Source organism: Myxine glutinosa, chromosome 1 (genome assembly GCF_964187855.1).
Source record: "Myxine glutinosa chromosome 1, kmMyxGlut1.1, whole genome shotgun sequence".
Classification (NCBI taxonomy): domain Eukaryota; kingdom Metazoa; phylum Chordata; class Myxini; order Myxiniformes; family Myxinidae; genus Myxine; species Myxine glutinosa.
This window is the reverse complement of record NC_136261.1, coordinates 401,046,638-401,056,208: the sequence shown is the minus strand read 5'-3', so window position 1 is coordinate 401,056,208 and position 9,571 is coordinate 401,046,638.

Sequence of the window (9,571 nt, the reverse complement as noted above, 5' to 3'; positions counted from 1 at the left end):
GAGGCTAGCCTGGGCCATGAAGCACCGCCAGTGGACTACTGAAGACTGGAAGAAGGTCTCATGGACCAATGAATCAAAATTTGAAATCTTTGGTTCATCATGCAGGGTTTTGGTACGACGTCGAGTCGGTGAAAGGATGGTTCCTCAGTGTGTGACACCAACTGTCAAACATGGAGGAGGAAGCGTGATGGTCTGGGGCTCTTTTGCTGGATCCAGAGTCGGCGACTTGCACAGAGTGACTGGCACCCTGAACCAAAAGGGCTACCACAGCATTTTGCAGCGCCATGCAATACCCTCTGGTATACGCCTAGTTGGTCAGGGGTTTATACTACAGCAAGATAATGACCCTAAACACACCTCCAGGCTATGTCAAAACTACCTTCGAGGAAAAGAACAAGATGGTAGGCTTCAAATCATGGAATGGCCAGCACAATCTCCAGACTTAAACCCCAACGAGCTGGTTTGGGATTAACTGGACAGAAGGGTGAAAGCAAAGCAACCTACAAGTGCAACACATTTGTGGGAACCTCTGTAACAGTGTTGGGAAGAACTTCCCGAACAATATTTGATTTCCATTGTAGAAAGAATGCCACGAGTGTGTTCGGCGGTTATATCTGCAAAAGGGGCTACTTTGCTGAGTCAAAAATTTAAATTAAATTTTGTTAAACAAAATGATTCTATGATTTCGTTTTTATCTCCAATTGTTTATTTGTTCTATGCTTAATTTCAGAGTACATTGAGACATTAAACTGCATAAATTTCAATAAAAACTGGAAAATTTGAGGTGTTCTAAAACTTTTGACCGGTAGTGTAGACTACAGTAGATCTTTGATTGGGGGTGTTTGTCCACGTGATAAGCATAGACTGATGTCTGGATTCCTCCAAATTCCTTTCAGTTTCATGTTAAACAGCATTAGCGACTATTTAAGAAGGTAATCATACGTGTTTGCTGTTTAGAGTATTTTTATTTCTGGTAGGCCGTTGCTCCCACAAAAACGGCATGATAAGCTATTTATAAACGTTAACACGGCGTTTGTTCCGTTCATCCTCCTTTTGGATACAGGAGCTCTGGCATACAGGAGCTCCCTTGGTGAGGTGGGATATTATTTGTTTTCATTTTGTTTTGTATTAACATTAATAGTATGCCATTATTCGTTTTGTTGTTAGAAGCATCCTTGAAGAATACGCCATGATAAAGCTATCTTAACATGGAAATACACCTCAACACGCAACCCCATTGGCGGGGAAAAACCCCCTTGACAAAGAAAACCCCGTTGGGGAGGGCTGGGGCAAATGAATTCGCTACAACCTTCATCATGTGACCCTTGGTCATCCTGTCAAGTTTGGTGGAGATTGGATATAGTAACGACGGAATGTATCATGGTCAAAAAATCATCAGACAGACAGACAGACAGACACCAAATTGCGTATTTTAGTATGATCGAGTTGCAATCTACACCTTATTTACAGACAGCACAGGGCGACCTCCCCCTTTTTCCCCACCGATCCTTCTCCCACCCCACTATTCAGTGCTTTTGTTGTATTCAATTTCAATCCTCTGGACTCCATACCCTCCTTCCATTCTGTATATTGACCCGTTACCTCTTCCACACTCTTGGCTATCAGCACCAAGTCATCAGCATACAGGAGTTCCCAAGGTAAGTTTCCTCTAAGTTCCTGTGATATGGACTCAAGAACCATGATGAACCAGATTTGGCTCAGCAATGACCCCTGGTGAGCACTGAGCACCCACTTTTACTTCAAAGTCCTCATTCTGCACTCCATTTACCCTCACAGAAGTTTTTGATCCATCATACACCATGCATCATCATACACCCCTCCTCAGCATTGCATTCGTTCTTAAACTCGAACATACAGGTTTTATTGTGCCGTACTTACAATAATTATTCAGCCCTTGTTTCTTTATGCGCTCCATCATCCTCCTTGCACCACTGAATTTGTCGCCAAGTCCTCTTAGACATCTTGTGTAGCATTTTGGCAATTACATGTAACTGTCACGCTTCCATCAAAATTTGAAACTCAGCAAATCATGATAAATGCTATGCTATTTTGAAGCTTGGGTTACACTATTAAGGATCGGCACTAATTTTGTGGTGTGCACCTCCATTCACCATGCTGGTGGGGGTGAAATATTTTCCTCAAAATGACCTCATTTTTCCTTTTCCTCATTTTTCTCAAATTTGGGACATTTAATTGCATGATTTGAAAAATATACCAGAGAGTGATATAAAACATAGGGGAAATACCCTTGGCGTACACCTGGTAGAATAAACAGTATACTGAACCGAATAAGGGTATTTTAAACCAATATCAATGGTTGCTAGAAGACAAGGCCGCATGTAGAATCATACTAACATAATCATAAGACTTTAAACAAACAAAGAGAAACATACCTATTTTGGGGGGCAACTCCCCCTCCCTCAACCCCATATACGTCCTACGACCCCAATTTTTCTAATGCCTTGATCAAACATTGGTACATCATGGGTGATAAAGGTTGTGGTGAACTTTCATCGAAATTGCGTGTGAAGTTTCTGAGAAGAAAGCAAATACCTATTTTGGGGGGCAACCCATCCCCCTGTAGACCCCTAAAGGCGCAGATTTTTTTTTAATGCCGTGAACATACTTTGGTACAGCACGGGTGGTGAAGGTTGTGGTCAAGTTTCATCGAAATTGTGTGTGTAGCTTCAGAGAAGAAAGCAAATACCTATTTTGGGGGGTCAAACCTGGACCCACTTTGACCCCGGTAAACCCCCTTTGACCCCGACTTTTTTAATGCCGTGAACAAACTTCAGTCACAACAAAACAAATACCCTTTGTGCCAAATTTGGTCGCAATCCCATCAGCGGTTTCGGAGAAGAAATTTCAAGTGTTTACAGACTGACGGACTGACGACGCGCCATCACATAAGCTCCCCTGAACTTCGTTCCAGGTGAGCAAAAAAAACAAGACCGAAAGTGTAACATCGGCATAGCTGGGCTTGTTGTACACCGCACCTTTCCTATGCCATCTCCAGGCATTGCAAATCGTCATTGCTGGGCACCGAAGGGGGCTCGGCAGTGACGCACGCTGAAAGGGAGTACTCAGTTTTCACTCTGGTTGTTTGTTTGTTTTCTTGTTTGTTTTCTTGTTTGTTTGTTTGTTTGTCCGGACGATATCTCAGCCATTCTTTGAGCTAGGAAGCTGAAATTTCGGCACAGTAGTGAGCAAGTCCTTTGTCAAAATCGTTATTTTTTGTTTTTTGAAGAATCAATTAATTGAGGAGTTATTTAATTATTAGCGATTAATGAAGTGCTAGCTATGCTAGTATTAATGCCCTTATGCCCTAGTATTAATGCTAGTATTAATGAAGTATTAATGAAGTGCTAGTGAAGTGATAGTAATTAATGAAGTGAATGAATGATTAATTAGCCCTGGTGTTGGGCTAGCGGCTAGGGTGCCGGCTTAGGATCCTAGGATCCTGGGTTCGAATCTCGGTCGATCGCCGAATTAATGCCAGGGGGGTTGACTCAGCCTGTCTAATCCTTCCGAGGTCGGCTAATTGAGTACCAGTTCACTGGTAATTCCCTGTTTGTCGTTGAAGGCGGCAAAAAGGGTTGGCGTCAGGAAGGGCATCCAGCCGTAAAACATTGCTTCAAAAAGGGGACCAAAAAAACAACAACTACCACGGTCCCCGAAAAGGCCAACCCCTGCTTTGCGGGGAAAAATGGCCTCTAAACGGTGGTTAATGAAGTACCTCTTCTTATGGCCTCTAAAGGTGGTTATTTTTTTTTTTTTTAAATGAAGTACAAATTTAATTAATCAAATTTATTTTCTCTTCTGACCATTAACTCAGGCACCTTTTGAGTTAGGAAGCTGATATTTGGACATGCCAATGACGAGGTGATTTGGCTGCAAAGGCTATTTTTGATGTATTAATTAATCAATTAATCAATTAATCGTTTAATTATTTAATTATTCGATTAATGACAATTTTTTTTTTTTTAATGTTACAGATTCTGATGAAATGGTGGTGGTTTATGTGTTCTCTGACCGAATTGATTACTAATTTACTTTTTTTATGATTATTATTTATTTATTTTCATTATTAATCATTTATTTATTTTCTTTCTCATTTGGCCAATATCTCAGGCACCTTTAGAGCTCGGAAGCTAATATTTGGACATGAGTGACCAAGTGATGTGGCTATCAAGGATATTTTTGATTTATTGATTAATCAATTAATCAATTAATCGATTCATTATTTAATTATTCGATTAATTACTAAAAAAAAATTTTTTTTAATTTCAGTTACAGATTCTGATGAAATGGTGGTGGTTTATGTGTTCTGTGACCGAATTGATTAATAATTTACTTTTTTAATGATTATTATTTATTTATTTCCATTATTAATCATTTATTTATTTTCTTTCTCATTTGGCCAATATCTCAGGCACCTTTAGAGCTCGGAAGCTAATATTTGGACATGACAGTGACCAAGTGATGTGGCTATCAAGGATATTTTTGATTTATTGATTAATCAATTAATCGATTAATTAATTATTGATTAATCGATTAATTATTTATTGATTAATCAATTAATTATTTAATTTGTTATTAATGAGTTGTTTAATTAAATTTCTAAAAGATACATCTTCGGATGAAGCACTACTGGTTTAGTTATGCTATTAGCCAATTGATTAAGAAAATATTTTGTGATAATCTTTTATTTATTTTAATTATACAATTAATCAATCAATTAGTGTGTGTACACCTCTCCCTCCCAACGCAGCCTCAATGAGCTGCACTGAGGTATTGCCGGGCGCCAGAGGCGCCCCGACAATGCCGCGCTGTAGGATATTTAATTATTTGGCATGGGGGTGGTGTACTTTGAATGTATCTGAACTTGTTTGATACTTTAGTTGAAGAGGCTAGTATGACCTGGGTGGGAATACCAGTAAGCAAATAATGTAAGTATTTTAAAAAAAAATTCATCGAGACACTGGTTTATTCTATGATTCGAGTCAACAATGAACCAACCATACACCACGTCAATCTGGAAACTTTGCAATAACGACAAAGGGATTGCAGTGTTACGATTATATTTACAATATTATGAGTATTAACATTATTATTATTGTACACCGCTCCTTTCCTATGCCATCTCCAGGCATTGCAAAACGTCATTGCCGGGCAACGAAGGGGGCTCGGCAGTGACGCACGCTGAAAGGGAGTACTCAGTTTTCACTCTGGTTGTTTGTTTGTTTTCTTGTTTTCTTGTTTGTTGTACACCGCACCTTTCCTGTGCCATCTCCAGGCATTGCAAAACGTCATTGTCGGGCACCGAAGGGGGCTCGGCAGTGACGCACGCTGAAAGGGAGTACAGTACTCAGTTTTCACTCTGGTTGTTTTCTTGTTTTCTTGTTTGTTTGTTTTCTTTCTTGTTTGTTTGTCCGGGCGATATCTCAGCCATCCTTTGAGCTAGGAAGCTGAAATTTCGGCACAATAGTGAGCAAGTCCTTTGTCAAAAATGGAATTTTTGGTTTTTTGATTAATCAATTAATTGAGGAGTTATTTCATTTTTAGTGATTAATTAAGTACTTATTTAATTAATCAAATTTCCTTTCTCTTCTGACCATTAACTCAGGCACCTTTTGAGTTAGGAAGCTGATATTTGGACATGCCAATGACCAGGTGATTTGGCTGCAAAGGCTATTTTTGATTTATTAATTAATCAATTAATCGATTAATTATTTAATTATTCGATTAATGACGAAAAAAAATTTTTTTTTTTAAAGTTACAGATTCTGATGAAATGGTGGTGGTTATGTGTTCTATGACCGAATTGATTAATAATTTAATTTTTTAATGATTATTATTTATTTATTTTCATTATTAATCATTTATTTATTTTCTTTCTCATTTGGCCAATATCTCAGGCACCTTTTGAGCTCGGAAGCTAATATTTGGACATGAGTGACCAAGTGATGTGGCTATCAAGGATATTTTTGATTTATTAATTAATCAATTAATCAATTAATCGATTAATTATTTAATTATTCGATTAATTACTAAAAAATTGTTTTTTTTTTCAGTTACAGATTCTGATGAAATGGTGGTGGTTTATGTGTTCTATGACCGAATTGATTCATAATTTAATTTTTTAATGATTATTATTTATTTATTTCCATTATTAATCATTCATTTATTTTCTTTCTCATTTGGCCAATATCTCAGGCACCTTTTGAGCTGGGAAGCTAATATTTGGACATGACAGTGACCAAGTGATGTGGCTATCAAGGATATTTTTGCTTTATTAATCATTTAATCGATTAATTATTTATTGATTAATTGATCAATTAATTTATTGATTAATCAATTAATTATTTAAATTTTTTATTAATGACTTATTTAATTACATTTCTAAAATATACATCTTCGGATGAAGCACGTGGTTTAGTTATGCTCTTAGCCAATTGATTAAGAAAATATTTTGTGATAATCTTTTATTGATCTTAATTATACAATTAATCAATCAATTAGTGTACACCTCTCCCTCCCAATGCAGCCTCTATGAGCTGCATTGCGGTATTGCCGGGCGCCACAGGCGCCCCGGCAATGCCGCGCTGTAGGATATTTAATTATTTGGCATGGGGGCGGTGTACTTAGAATGTATCTGTACTTGTTATTATTATTATTATTATTATTATGAAAACAACTACTGTATTAAGAAACCTATTAATTTGTCCGAAGCGGCCTGAAGGTGAGGCATGAAGGGATGAAGCCAAAAGCTTATACGTACTGTGTCGTTAGAATACCCGTAACGCCCATGCTTTCGATATTTCATGATCATTTTACCAATCGGTTTGTTTGTGTTTCACACTGAATGAAAAACATAAAGGTAGAGCATGGCGATTGTGATATATGACAGGTTCGACGTTATGTTTGGTCTGAACTAAATTGGAATCAAAATGGTGGTACCGCTGTAATGACATCAGACATAATCACATCACCCTGTCATGTGACCAGACCCTCAGCTCTGATTGGTATACGTTTGAGGGGACAGAGATACATACATACTTACAGACGGACAAACACTGTAGACGGCTTTGCCCTATGGTCTACGCCATAAAAATGCAACACTTAGAACATTGGTACTACAAATACTTTTTGTGATGCTGGCGTATGATGCTGGAATTGGTGTCAAAAGGTGAGCAGATGGTACCCTGGGGGTGCTTTTTCAGCACCCACCCCGTCACGACCTGAACTTTTAAAGTCAAAACGTTTTCCTATTTAATTACTAACGCTGGTATTTACACCCGTTTGAAGGAAAAAAAGGTACTTCCTATTCTCGCTCATGTGCCAATTTCTTCCACCCACTCCTGACATTTTAGAACCCCTCAAAATTCCTGTTTTTTGTTTTTGTTTTTTGAGTCACTTCCGCAACTAGCGGTTGCGGGCGTGACATGTGGTTGTGGATTTGACAAAATAATATTAATTCTGTCATGTTGTCTAGCTCAAAGTTGTGAGGCTGTTCCAAAAGTTGCGAGACTGGTTAAAGTGCCTTTGCGAGACTGGTTAAAGTAAACAATTTGCCTTTGCCTCTTGGGAGGCAAATCCAACTGAAGGCAATCTCAGTTCCTTCCACCAAGCTCGGAACAAGTGTGTGTCTACCCTCAGGAGTGCCAGGAAGCGCTATCTCTCCAAGATCAACATTGAACTCTCAAACCTGTCTCCTTCCTCCAAATCCTGGTGGCGTCTGGTCAAATCCTTTTCTGGTGTTTGCTCCGCCTCCATCCCCTCCCTTACCTAAAATGGCTACACAGTTGACACCGCACGTGACAAAGCCGAATGACTCAACTCTGTGTTTGCCTCAAAATATTGTGTCCCAAACCCATCTCTCTCTGTTCCCACCTTACCCAGTCGAACCCAACTGCTCCTGGACTCTATGTCCTTCTCTCCTGACAAGGTGGAGAAGTTTTTGTCAAACCTCGACTCTGATTCTGCAACTGGACCAGACAAAATAAGCCCACAGGTCCTAAAATCCTGCTCTGCCGCTCTATCTCACCCTCTCTCTGTTCTTTTCACCCTCTCTTTTGCTCAAGGTCATCTGCCAGCATCTTGGAAATCAGCAAACATTACCGCTTTACCCAAAAAATGTGCAAAAACAGATCCTTGCAACTACAGACCAATCAGCCTGCTCCCAATTATCAGCAAAGTCATGGAATCCATCATTGCTTCGGATATGAAATCTTTCCTCTTCTCCAATGGCTTGATCTCTGATCATCGATTTGGATTCAGACCAGGTCATTCTACTCTGGACATGTTGCTTCTGCTGTCTCAACAATGGATGGAGGTCCTCAATGCCAAACAGGAAATCAGAGCTGTCTCCCTTGACATATCACGTGCCTTCGATACGGTCTGGCACCCAGCTCTGCTCACCAAACTCTCCTCCTATAGTATCCATGGAAATCTCCACTCATGGCTTGCAGACTTCCTCTCTGGTCGAAGGCAACGTGTGGCCCTGAATGGATTTCCCTCATCTCCCCTGCCTGTTCTGGCTGGAGTTCCCCAAGGTAGTGTTCTGGGCCCTGTGCTATTTCTGGTCTTCATCAATGATCTCTCTGACTCTCTGGAAAATCCTCTCTATCTCTTTGCTGATGACTCCACTATCTGCCGCTTCATTCCTCATCCCTCAGATCGGCAGTCTGCAGCCTCCTCACTCTCTGCAGACCTGGACAAAATCACAGACTGGTCAAACAAGTGGAGCATGTCTTTCAATCCTGACAAATCTCACACTCTTACTATGTCTCTCCGAAAAGACAGACTGGAAAACCCTCCCATCTACTTTCTCAACAATCCTTTCCAAGAAGTTCTGTCGCTCAAGCTTTTGGGTCTCACTATCTGCCATGATCTTTCTCTGGAAAACCACATTTCCAAGCTGGCCTCCAAAGCCAGTCGCCGACTGGGCATCCTCCGTCGTGCGAAGTCCTTCCTTGGCACACCTGAGCTCCTCACCACATACACGGCTTGCATCCGCAGCTCAATGGAATACTGTTCCCCCCTCTCGGCCTGTGCTCCTGCCTCACACCTAGCTCGGCTTCACGCTGTTGAAACCAAAGCTTTCAGAATGATTGGAATCTCCTGCGATGAAGCTAAATCCGAGGGCCTTTCACTCACTCACCGCAGGCAGCAGCTGTTCACCACCATCTCTTATCTTCCCCCATCCAAAACCTTGATCTTTTCTACCCCCGCTAATTCACCCCAGATACACTTTTTTTGAAATTCCAACTTCTTTCCTGGAAGTCCTTGCGGTGTTCATATGTTTTATACCTCTCCCACCTCCCCCCAAGCCCTTGCCCTCCCACATTGCTCTCGATGTCCCTGCTCTCAAATGTTGTGTTTGTGTCCTTCCCCCTCTCTCCCCATCTTGTCTACCGCTCCCCTTATTTTGTGTTTTATGTGTTGGTTTGACTTTTCGTGTGATTAATGTTCGCTCTTTCACGAGCCTCGATCTTGTATACAAAAAAAGAAAAAGAAAAAAAAGGCAGAACAAAAGCCATGTAGTTCA